Consider the following 13282-nt stretch of genomic DNA (forward strand, 5'->3'; position numbering starts at 1 on the left):
CCCGGATAGTGCCCTGCTTTTTATTCACAGGGACTATATTGGATACCCACTCCGTGAGGGGAATGGCATAGATGAAACCAGCTCGAAGAAGCTTTTCAACTTCGGCCTTGATGGCTGCAGCCTTTCGAGGGTGCACTGGACGTAAGCGCTGACGAACAGGCTTAGCGCCTGGATAAGTAGGTATTTCGTGCACCACAATACTAGGGTCGATGTCGGGCATTTCCTCGTAAGACCATGTGAAGACATCACGGAATTCACGAAATAAAGAGGTATAAAGTTGAACTTCCTCAGGAGTGCATGTGACTCCAATGAAAATATTCTCGACAATCCCTGGTTTGACAGAGATGTCGATAGGCTGGGTCTGCGTGATGTTACCCATATTGCCTTTCGAAGACACTTGATATAGCTGAACAGGTGTTTGGAGAGGCGGAGATGGGACATATGAAGCAAACCGCTCGAGACATGCGACCATTTCTGAATGTGGAGGGAGAAACGAAGAGCGATGGTGGTGATCTAACCAAGGGAGCTCTTCGAGAGACATAGTCTCTATGATGGCCTCATCGGAGGGAAATGATTCCTTCAAGGGATCCGAAGTGGCCTCATCTCCCAACCAAGGGAAGTGATCATATGAATCGGGAACGCTGCTTAGAAAAGCAGGTTCAGGAGGGGGAGCCGATGCAGCGACGATCTCGATGTAGTTGAGCTCGGCAGGACTCAACGGCATCATATCACCCCAAGAGTCTTCCTAATTCAAGGGAGGAAGAACCCATGGGTCAGAATGTACTGAAATCATGTTGACAGGGGCGAGATTTGGAGGTGGGAGGGGAAAGACTCCCATCAATGAGGGATCTTTGAACAGTCCAGCACCCACACTCACTAATGACTTGGAGGTATGCTCCACGAACAGCACATTTCCTTCAGAAGCAAAAAAGGACAGCTGGTCCACCGTGACGATTCTTCCTTGATGGGGGAAGCGGACGACACGGAACAAGGAGGAAGCCACGGCTTGCATGGCGTATGTCCAGCTTCGTCCAAGGAGGAGGTTGTAAGTGAGATTAGCGTCAACAACCTCAACCTCTACCTCTACGGTTTTCCCTTCTAAAGAGATAGGCAATCGTGGAAGGATACCATATGGACGAGATTCTCTTCCATCGAACGCTTCCAGGGTCGTAGGAGACTGGCTCAGAGCAGGAGAACCGATAGCCTTCCAGCAAGCAACTGACATGATGCAGGTTGAGGCACCCTCATCAATGACTGTACGATGGATCGTTTTGCCGTTGATGAGGACATGTATAAGGAAAGCCACCTGATGAGGCAGTCTCAGTGTGAAACCCTCGAGATCAAAAGAAATTAAATCCGAATCTGCCGGGTCGATGCCACCAATCGCTGATAGCAAGGACTTCCTCTGGGAGGGGCAGCTCTGGAGGACTTCTAACGCAGACATAGCAGACGGAGCCTGAGCTAAGTCCTCGACAATGCTATAGTGCTGGGCAGCAAGAGCATTGGGGTTATAAGATGACTTCCTGAGTACACCTTTGGGATGGGGTCGGGGGATCGTCTCAGTGCTGGGCCGTTCGATGTGAAGGGGACCAGAACTGGACGGAGGAGCGCTGGAGGGAACCTCCGGCTCTTTCCCGGCTGGAGATGGATAATCTTTCGCTCGAGTTGAAACATGGATGGGAATCGTTCCAGCCATGAACACTTGAGAACCGAACAAGGAAGAGGATTGAGAGGGATCTGCCACTTGATGCGTCTGCTGGGAAGGGAAAGGCTCTTTTAGCACAGCAGGGGGCCCCGGAGCACCTTTCAAAAGTCGACTAACCTCGGACCGCCTTGGGCAATCCTTGGTATAGTGATCCTCATCGCAGATGAGACAAGGATACTTAGGTTTCTGCTTAGCTCCTTCCTCGGAGGGAGCCTTAGGGGGATTCTGCTTGGGTTGTCCAGATTTATCTTTAGCTTTCCCTTTCTTTTTGCCTTTCAAGGATTTATCCGCCGCGGTGGACTGGACGACGTTTACCTCGGAGGTAGTCCCAGAAATTGATTGGCCCTGAGAAGCATTTTCGTTAGAGGCGTTCTGTTTCTGTTTCCCAGGGTTCGCGACCGATTTCTTTGAAGACGAATTCACAGAACCAATGACTCCATCAACAGAAGGCTTTGGTGGAGCCTTGGGCTGTCCAGGCCTCGGGGCATCTGGAAAATACTCATACAAAGTACCCGACTGAGAGTACACTAAGTCGAGGTACTGAGCTCGCGCGATTGCTTGCTCTTCAGTTACACACGCTCCCATTGCAATGTCTTTTGCAATCTTAGGGACAAAGGAAGTCGTGAACCAGTCGGTCAGGAGTTGATCAGGAATCCAAAATTTAATCAAGCGACGACGCCTTCTCCATTCATGTATATGATCAGAGATGTGCGTAGCCGTATCCTGTTTGAGAGACGTGAGAAGATGTGTCCCAGTCTCGTACCGAATGGGTAACTGAAAGTGAGTCAAAAAGGCCATAGCCAACGAGTTGAAGTCTTGAAACATGCCGCGATTTAGTTCGATGTACCACTTAGCAGCTGAACCAGTGAGAGTTCTCTGAAAGAGGCGAAGCCGGATAGAATCATCAAGCCATGAGTTCGATGAACACCAAAGGTGATAAGTCATTACATGGGCCTGAGGGTCTTCACCAGCTTTGCCATCAAACTTTGGACAATCACCTGGTATTTTGGTCGGAACCGGTGGCCAATACGGATTATGCAAAATAGGATCATTTGTTAACTTGGACACATCAGGCAGTTCCAACGTTGCTAAGAATGGTAACTGCGGGTTAAAGGACATTTGTGGCTGCGGATTCGAGGCGACATTAGGGTTCCAACCAGATGGTGGTTGCCCCCACGAACTCTGTCCGGACGGACCTGGCCCAAAAGGGCCTGGTGCATAAGAACTTTGTCCCGATGGACCTGGCCCAAAAGGGCCTGGCGCATAGGGAGTTTGTCCGTAGGGGTTTTGTCCATACGGATTCTGGCCATATGCGGACGACTGTCCCTGTGTCTGCCCCCCAGCTCCCCATGTATTAGCAGCTTGCCCCACAGGTGCACCATACTGATAGTTTTGGTAAGGAGTGACCTGTGGCTGTTGATAATTTTGATAAGGAGCAAACTGATTTTGCCCTTGGGGTTGCTGGTAGCCATATGGTTGTTGGGCCCCATACTGAGCCTGATAGGGAGGCTGCGTCTGGTAAGAAGGTTGATAACCCGTTTGAGTTTGAGGCCCAGAGTAATGTCCTTGAACCAGCTGAGGTTGAATCATCTGTCCCGAAGGCTGACTTGGTTGGATTTGAGATGGTCCTGGCTGGCCAGCAGGATGAACTTGCTGGGCGCCGGGTTGTCCATGAACCACCAAGGGTTGTCCTTGCGGAACGGATGACTGAGCTGGCTGAACAGCTGGTTGACCCTGAGGTTGGCCAGCTTGTCCAGATGGACGATTAGGGCGGATAGCGGGTTGACCTTGCTGCATAGAAGGTTGGCTCGTCTGCCCCCCAGAGTGCACAGACTGAGCAGAGGGCTGGGCTTGCTGTATAGCAGGCTGCCCCCCTTGGTGCGTAGGCTGAGCAGAGGGTTGGCCTTGCTGTATAGCGGGCTGCCCCCCTTGCCCAGAAGGATGCATGGATTGAGCAGTGGGTTGACCCTGCTGAACATAGGGTTGCCCACCCTGCCCAGAAAGATGACCAGACTCGGCAGTAGGTTGGCCTTGCTGTAAGTAGGGTTGCCCCCCTTGCCCAAGAGGATATCCCTGCTGGACTGCTGGTTGATTTTGAGGAGTATAAACTGACCCAGTTTGTCCAGATGGGTACCCTTGCTGGAAACCGGGTTGGCCTTGTTGAATGTAAGGCTGCCCCGGTTGTCCAGTTGGGTAACCTTGCTGGGTACCAGGTTGCCCTGGATATCCAGTAAGTTGACCTTGATATGAATACGACGGACCTCCAACGGCCGAGGGTTGTCCCTAGTAGGGTTGTCCCTGTGGGCCCCCAGATTGTCCTGGGTAAGGCGGGCCATAAAGTGGTTGCCCTTGAGGGGTTTGCACATAAGGCGGCTGGCCTTGATTGGGTGGTCCTTGAGGCTGTCCGGGAGGATCCCGGCGCCCATGAAAAACATGAGTAACGGGATCATACGTAACGTTCAACGGTTCCTGGTTCTCCTCGAAAGGACGACGAGGTAGGGACGAAACGTTCTCGAGGTACTCGCCGTTCGCATCATAATAAAAGAGTGGACCTTGGTAATCTGGGTCCACAATGGGCTGCCCATGGGCATCATACGGCCCTGCTCCTGGAATGCCACCAGAAGAGGGACCAGCTCCAGGGTCTGTAGATGAGGATGCTGGCACAGCACTGATGACCGGAGTCGAGCGTGCTACACAAACGGTTGGATTGGTGGGAACTGAGGTAACAGGCGTGTTAAGACCTGAAGTAAGAGGTGTATTAAGAGGTCGCGAAATAAAGGGCCCGGTGGTGGCAATAAGACTAGGATCCCATATAGTCGTAGAAGTAGTTCTAGCGGCTATCCTATCCCTCATTGATTGATATCGTGGAGGGAGTGGAGAGGAAGCCGGGATCGGAGTCTCAATGTCCGTCACCACGGGTGTCTCACCTGTGCTGGAAGCTGTCTCATCCATGGGGGAAGTAGACATTGGAGACGACATACCGAGAGGAGTACGAGGGGTATAATCGCTGTCAGGCTCCCATATAGGATTCCAATCTTCTATGTAATCTTCGTCGCCTGGGGCACGTACGTTGATAGGCTGGATACTCGGAACAATGGGAAGAGTATCGCTTACAACTGGTACCTCTGGAGCAATAGAAGATGGAGAACCTTGATCACTTGGACCGGGAGTTGACGGGTCAGCCAGGATGACAAGACCCCTTAGAAAACCTAAAGCAAACTAACGATTAAGACCCTACTCAAAACTAACGCACACAAGATCTAATCAGGTGATTTTATCGTGGCCGAATTAATTTTAAGACACAAGAACCAAACTTGACATTTTCATGTTTCAAGAGTTGAGAAAAGGACGAAAAGATGACTCCACTCTCCTTCGAATATTTAATGAGCACGAAGTGACAAGACGCTCACAGGCACCTTTTCATTTAGGGAGTCCGAAAAGGATCAAAAGTGACTGCTCTGGAGATTCTAGGTATAGGGTTTACCAGGTGATCCGTAAAACTGCTTATACACCTTAGCAATCGTATGAAAGCCAAGGACTTTCCGTACTGCAGTCAATCTTCCCGAATGCTGTGTTCGGTGCGTTACGGTTCACAAGGCAGCAGACTCGGCTTCCTATGGATAAAAGATAAAAGCCTAGTGGGGTCTCCCTATATACGCGACGGTACGTGGGAGCGCAGTCTGTGTTAGACCACTATCGAGTCACAGAAGGAGGAATCACCCAACCATAATGTGAAACAACAGTGACTATGTTTAAAGACGTCGGAACACGTCTCTAACCTAGACCTCTAGATGTTTGCGTTTAGTTCCAATGCGTTTTTAGATTCATTCGGTTCATTTTATAGTTGATCTTGAAATTAAGTTTCGATTTTAGGTCCTATCGTATGTTCTCTCACAATTACCTAGATGCAAACTACATGCCAAAGAAAACCATTTTGTTTGATGAATTCTAGCTATGAGAAGGTAAAGAATTTTTGATCAAACAAAACGAATACAAGCAATCAAACAACCTAATGCAGCTAAAAGCAAGGAAAGGGAATTTTTCTTTTGAAAATGCGAATCAATGAAATGTTCTTTTCCTTTTCAATTCTCAAAAACAAAGCTACTAGTTTGATTTTCTTTCAATGGCACAAAGCATCTAAATGAATTTGGAGGAACCAGAACACCAAGCAAATCACTTAATGAAAGCACACAAAGTTCCCAAAACATCCAACAAAGATTTCCAAATCAAAAGGAAAACCAAGTTCCGCACGAGCTATGTGATCTAAGCTCGGCAAGACAAGCAAGGATTCAAACAAGGAGGAAGCGAGAACCGCTCGGAAACACAACCAAAAACACTTCAACAACCACTGAACAAGTGTAAAAAACAAATCTGAAGTTGGCTGGTCAAACAAGAAAACAAGATCCTTACGGAAGGCTTGACACACACACGGCCACTAGATGCCCTAGGGCTAGAGTGCAAAATCAATGGAGAAAAGCAAACACCCGGAGGATAAGAGTCCCAACCAGTCAATTAAAGATTCAACACAAACCAACAACTGTAAAAGTGATGGCGGAAATACAAACCAAGCAGCGAAAGCAAAGAGGAAGGTATTTGCAAAACCGAAAAATGAGCAAAAACGAAACCCTGTGGAACAAGACTCCGCAAACAAGCAGCTCAGAGTTCAGGTAATGAAAAACAAGTCACAAACCAAGTGGAGAGAAGAGGGGAAAGTCAAAGCAACAGGTTCAGGGGGCTAATTTGGACAAAAATGAATTCTACAGGATCAGCGCGGGTAGCCTTCAGCAACTCGGCGCTGAAAAGAGGAGGCCTGTAGCAACTTTGCGACGTCAGCGCGGAAGTACACGGATAAAGGGCGCTGTCTCAAAAAAACGAGGTCAGCGCGACTGTTAATCGCACAGGCGCGATGACAGGGAGAGCAAAGAAGCAGGCGTGCGACGTCAGCGCGGAAGCACACGGAAAAAGCGCGCTTGTCTCAAAAACGAGGTCAGCGCGACTGTTAATCGCACAGGCGCGATGACAAGGAGAACAAAAAAGCAGGCGCGCGATGTCAGCGCGTCTGTTTTGAATTAAACCACGCTGAAGGTAAAAACGAGTAGAATCAAGGCAGAAAACTCCCAAACCAAAGGTAGAAAGTCTTTTAACAATCTAGACACTTCCCAGATGGACCCAAGAAGGCTACCAGCAAAGAAACAATCCCCAAACTTGAAAAGAGAGAACAATCAAATCAACACAAAGGGTGGACACAAGAGACAAAAGGCTGATCCCCAGCGGAGTCGCCAAATTGTTGGAGAGGTAAATCCCCTCTACGGATAGAGGCGATCCCTACTAGCCCAGCAAGGGTCTAGCAACAATCAGTCAATGCTACTATGCATGTTCCTAATTGCAATTAAACAAGAGGTAAAGAACACCTACTTGGATTCCAGCGCTGTTGTTTGATGAAGAGATGCCACCTTCACTCCTTCGCTTTGGCTGGTCACGATCCTCCGCGATCTCCGCGAATAGACACCTGCACACACGAAGAGGAAACAAACACAAGCGTGAAATCTAATAAAAGCAACCATACATCAGTCAGAAAAGATGTAATTCACATTTAACCATTGCATAGACAAATGAGAATGGAACAATAATAGCAGTCATCTATTATTAATCAAACAGAGAAGAGTACAACCAAATGTTCTGACGTCGGTAACCTTCTCAGGAGGGGCCAGTCAGCAAGTGTCTCAAGCATTCACCTTTGGAAATGATTCTCCCAAGACAAGAAACTCTCTCTCTCACACAAGCAACACAACAAAACCTTCCCTAAGCTATCATGCACTTCCACACTTAGCACACCAAATACCTATAGTAGCAGCAATCTGAGCACTATAAGCTCTACACAATCCAAGCTATTCCAAACTAGCTGCTCATGGTAATGGTGGAAGTTTATATAGGAGAAGGAGCCTCCTAAAAGGGTGGAAGGATGAGCTTATCCTTAAGGGAAGTGGTTGCAAAGGGTCGAACAGACATGCCATAGAAGGGAGTCGATACTCACAAGACCAACAACCAAGCCTGGAGTTATATGGAAGGCTGGCTGTTGGAACAAATTTGCCAAAACTGGATCAGCGCGGGTGCATAACTGGTCTGGCGCGCTGACGTCGCAAAGACATAATGGAAAAGGCCATTTCAACGCGGGTAGATACAAACAGAGGCTGCGCTGGTCATGAAATTTCGATCAGCGCGGGAAAGGCGTGTGCTTCCACGCTGGCAGCGCACGCAATCTGTTATAAAGCGCCAGTCATCGCGGATATTTTAGAAACAGACGCGCTGATGAGGAAAACTTTGGAAAAATGGGTTTTTGGCCAGTTCAGAAGGCATGGACTTGAGTATTGTGAATTCCTGACACAGTAGGGTGACTGACAGGGAGACAGTGACAAATTACTGTGTAACACTTCCAGTGTCAGAAGCCCTTATATATTCATGTGTAGTTGGAAGGAGTCATTCTGCAACTGCCTTGAGATCTTTGGAACTCTATCAGGATTGAATAACAATGCTGTTTGAGACCTTTATATTTTGCAGAAGGCTTTGTTGTTGGCAACTGAACTGCGTGTACTCCTTTGTAAGTCATAAAACAAGCTATGAATCTAGCCATTTCAGTTAAAAATTTGCTTCAAGTAATGTTAAGAATCACGGTATCAAGAAAGTTAAATATGTATCTCTCTGGAATGATGGTCCTGTGGGAAATGTAACTGCAAGTGAAGAGATTATAAAGCTACGTGGCATATAAGCGGCTCCTAAATAATTTGGTAAGGATGAAGGAACACATGCAAACAATCAAAAGAGCAAAAATGATATCAATTCCAAGAATTCTACGGAATTTGGGAGTCAGGATGATCATATGACAGATCAATGCTTGTCATTGACTTAATCATGACAAACACCACAACTTCAGATCACATGTATATTCCAAATTTTAGACAGCTGAAGAACCTGCAAACCTATTATTCATTCTCCAAGTCCTAGGAGTTGATTGATTCTTGACGTCTAACTTACCTAGAGTAATTTACTAAATGACAAAACTCATGACTCTTATAGATATTGCATCAAGCAAACTTCAAATTCAATTTGGGTAATGCAACTCTCATGTATGACCAAGCGGGCTTCTATGGTTTAGCATTGTTAGTTTTCATAAACCTCACTAACTAGTTTATACGGTTTTCTCAATAATTATGCTTTAAAGGCAACACCAAGGGAATTAAGAGAGCAAAACAGAAAAATACATTGTTTTCATTCAAACATACAACTACTGAAAAACAATTTAAAAAATGTAGAGACTCTTTAAGGCATGTAAAATCCCTCAAGAATCTCAACTATACATCACTTGACGCACAGGATGGCCGAAGCACATTAAACATGGCAAATTTTATGGTGTATGATATAGAGCTACAGAAATATTAATTATGTTTTGATTTATCAAACTTTGATTAGATTCCTAGTGAATGGATTTGTTTTAGGGTGATTTCTAGTCTATTTTATTAGATTCTAACTTTCTGGAATCCTGGTGAAATTTCTTTTTGCAAGTATTAACAATTTAAATGTTTCTGCCTGAAGTCTTGGTTGGTCTATCACATGCTGATAAATAAGTTTTATTTGCCATTTTGTCTTAGATGTTTGGGTTTTGGGATTTTGATCGTAAGGAGGATGTTTTCATTTGTTTTTCCTAGAAATGAAAAATTAGAAATGGAGTTTCTTGAAGAGTTTCATGATTTGATTTTCTCAATCAGTGGTGTAGGCTTCTCTAAATATATGGATGTCATTTTTGGTGTAGTCAATTTTATGGAAAGACCATGCAAAGTTCACAGCATTTGCTTAAGAAGTACTGCCCAGCTGTATGAATTATACAGTTTGTCAGAGCTTCATAGTGACAATGGTATGCACTGTCCATTGTGAAAATGCTACAGGGATTTACGATTCCAACTGTGAAGGAGAAACTATTTCTGAAGGAAAAGGTGACCCACTTAATAGGGCCAGCCTCATGAATAGGTCCTTCAACAGTTCTGTAAGTTCAATGGAAGAAGATAGAACTCAGGCATTTGAGGAGGTCAAGGAACCTTACATAGAATCAGTTCACACGCAGAATTTGGCAATATTTGACAAGCTGAAAGATGGGATCCCACATAACATGTTGCAGAGGGATCTGAATGAGTTTCCAAAAGATATTACTAAAGGTGAGTCTCCCAATAGTGATGAGGATAGTCGGGTTGATGTAAAGCTTTCTGATTTTCTTGGTTTGGATTCTTCTTGTGACGCTAAAGCTGCATCTTGTCTTGAAATATTGAATGATAGGAGAAATATTGAAGGTGCAATGAACAAGAAACCAGCAATATTAATTGATCAGGATCGTTGGAAGATCAAACATCTTAATGATAGGACTGGGCATGAACATCCTACTAGTAACATATATTTTCAAGTGCATTCTCTAGTAGAGAACATGGGAACAGTAAGCACAGCTGAATGTTCAAAAGAAAACAAACGGGTTAAAGAAGTTAGACAAGAGGTTAATTCAATCCCTCCTTTTTTCGCAAACCATTTAAGGCCGGAAAAGACATTCTACAAGGAAAAAAGTGAGATAGTAAATTCTAAGCCGTGAATGTCTCTTACTATTCCGTTGCCATATGCTCAAGGCAAACATTTTGTTGAAGTTGAAGAAATCTATATCCATGCCATCCCTGTTGCAGCAGTCATGGAAGGAATGGAACACATGGGTTTCAGTAGTTATTTAAATCCTTTTGGTAGCTCAATTGGAGGCTCTTTACTAGCAATTCTTGTTCCAAGTATTTTATAGATGTCAAAGGGTGGGTTTGGTCAAAGACAAGAAATGTTTTTTGTAGGCCCATTCAATGGCAGTGAAGCGAGTGATTCATCAGAATGTAAATCTTATCTGTCATGACTTCAGCTACCTCCCAGTCTTCCCAGTCTTCCATGACAGAATTACCAGTTTCAACAGGAGAACATGCATCTTATGGTAGGTATCCAAATGAAAGATATTTAACCAATTTACTTTTATATCAAGACTAGGTTATTTCTAGTGACAAGGTGCTGATAGAAGCACATTGAGAAGTGTCTATCTGATTGGGAGAATCACTCCAATTTTGGGCACTCCTTGAGGAAAACTTTAAGGTCAAAGTGGCTGGTGCATATCCAAGGAGGTTTGCTAGAGTGTTGGCAACTAAAAACTATGGGGCGTATGTTTGAATGTTGGTCTCACCAATTCAAACTAAATTCTTTTAAGATAGATGTTTTTTAACCAAATTGGAGGTTATCAAGGCTTGCTCTCTCATTTGTTTGTTTCAAAGCTTATTAGTGTTGAAATTAGTAACAAAACATTCTGAATGTTGGTCTCACCAATTCAAACTAAATTCTTTTAAGATAAATGTTTTTTAGCCAAATTGGAGGTTATCAAGGCTTGCTCTCTGATTTGTTCGTTTCAAAGCTTATTAGTGTTGAAATTAGTAACAAAACATTCTGCATGCATGCATGCAACTGAAATCTATCCCAAAACTGTTGCCGAAGAGATTTGTAGCTATAACCTGCAATTATTGCAGTGACCCAAAAGCATAATACAATGGATAGAAGCTAAGGAGGACAAATATGGAGTGCTATTTTGTAATGTCTATTTGGAAATGCATCGAAAATTTCTCTTTGACAAAAACATGGAAATATTATTCTTTTTAATGTTCAATGACAGATTTAGGTACCTATCACATGACGTTTCTAAAGGGATAATGGAATATTCTAAGACACAACACTCCAAAAAATCAGAACGGAGCTCTGGACGCAACTTGCCATTTGATGATGACATTCCTGTGTCCAAAATTCTTCTCTGAATTTTGTTGAAATTAAATAAAACAACTTCGATATCACATTTGATTCTTACATGCATGTGTCCAAAATTCTAGAAGAACTTTGTTGAAATTAAATAAAACACCTTCGATATCACATTTGATTCTTAGCTGGAAAATCTTATTGCTCCATTTCTGGCTATTAGTTATCTATGACTGCACGAGTCTCACCATGGCTTGGTAGGTACACTCTGGGTATTCATGAATTTATGATAGTTATGATTATCTTGCTCATAATTTTGCTCTAACGTGGTGCACTCTCCAAATCACCAAAAAGCATGACCTGACCCTACCTTCTATTGGTGAAATTTAGATATAGAAAAAGTAGACATAATAAAAGTGTTGTAACATTTATATTAGTCTTATATTTGTAGCGCCATTAAAATAAACAAAACAAAAGCAAGAAGCTCGGTCCCGTAAAAGAGAGAGAAAAGAACCAGACTGTTCTCGTGTAGTAAGATGATGTGATTGCTTGGAACCTTTTTCCTGGGTTGCAGTGTCCCAAATTTGAAACTTGACCTCCTTCCTATCAATCTCCATCAACTGGGTCTGGAATTGTAAGTGTATCATTGCCTTGGAGTCAATTAAAAAGTGAAATAATAAATAGAATAAATAACGTGCATAAGGACCTCATGTAATGGCCTACCTTGCATGAGGTCCACCTAGTGTCAACATTGCAGTAGTAATAAACTTAATAATAATGATCTTGTCACTTTGGGGAGACCAGGGAAATGGTTTGTTGGAGAGCAGAGACGAGCAATTATATCTCGGACGACCACTCATTCGAGCTCATGGATTCGTTGGATCTTGAGGACACCTTAGACACTAACCACAACAAGCACCATACTTTTATGAATAGCAGGAATGGTATCCATGGCAACAGTAACGAATATAATAATAACCGTCTGGAGTTTATCGCTTCAGAAGACAAGGGAAAGGTTTCGCTGGAGAGCGTGGATGGGCTTTGAGATCTTGTGTTGAATTTTGTATGTTATGAGAACAGATTGGGATTATTGGAGTCACAAAATTGTAAGCGATGGAAGTCGTCCAAAGGGCTCGACTTTGATCAACGGGGTGCTAATAGTCAGAGACCGACAAGTGCAACGAAAATAACCCCATTCAAGCTCTGGTGGACGCTTTGGTGGGATTTTCGAAGGTTTATAGCAGAATTGAAGTCGGTAAAATGGAGTTGTTCACTAAGATGAATCTAGAACTCGCCAAATAGATGTAAAATGGAGCTCTGCACTAAGATGAATCTAGAGCTTGCGAGACAGAGAACCACAATGGTGGTGTTCTGGCTTCAGTTTCGTTTCAGTTTCTTCAAGCTCTGCATCTTCATATTCAGAAGAAGAATAATTGCAGTTAATTCCTTGCTGTCCATTACATTAAATGCCAAAGTGGTTGATTGAGGAGTTTGTCGAATGGGCTCAAACTTGAGACCGGTTGATATGGTGGTGGAGTCATTATTATATCCACTGACAAGTGAATGCACAACCCAATTCTTTGGCCTTTTTTACTTCATCATGCCACTCAATACGATCATGGCACTACCGGTGGTTGAAATTTCCACTGCATTCAGAGAATGGGGCCATTTCACTTCAATAGCGGCAATCGGAGCAACTGCCAGCAGTTGAAATTTCCACTCCATTCGGAGAATGGGGTCGTTTAACTTCAATAGCAACAATCAGAGCAACTG

The 13282-nt window shown here is 44.2% G+C and overlaps 1 pseudogene; it reads left to right on the forward strand.

The window, feature by feature from the left end:
* Nucleotides 1-12437: 12437 nt before the first annotated feature.
* Nucleotides 12438-12942, forward strand: LOC149215901 (uncharacterized; annotated as a pseudogene).
* The last annotated feature ends 340 nt before the right edge of the window (nucleotides 12943-13282 follow it).

This window comes from Pinus tabuliformis, chromosome 1_1 (genome assembly GCF_031772625.1).
Source record: "Pinus tabuliformis cultivar Carrire ecotype Pingquan chromosome 1_1, CPIR1, whole genome shotgun sequence".
Taxonomy (NCBI): Eukaryota; Viridiplantae; Streptophyta; class Pinopsida; order Pinales; family Pinaceae; genus Pinus; species Pinus tabuliformis.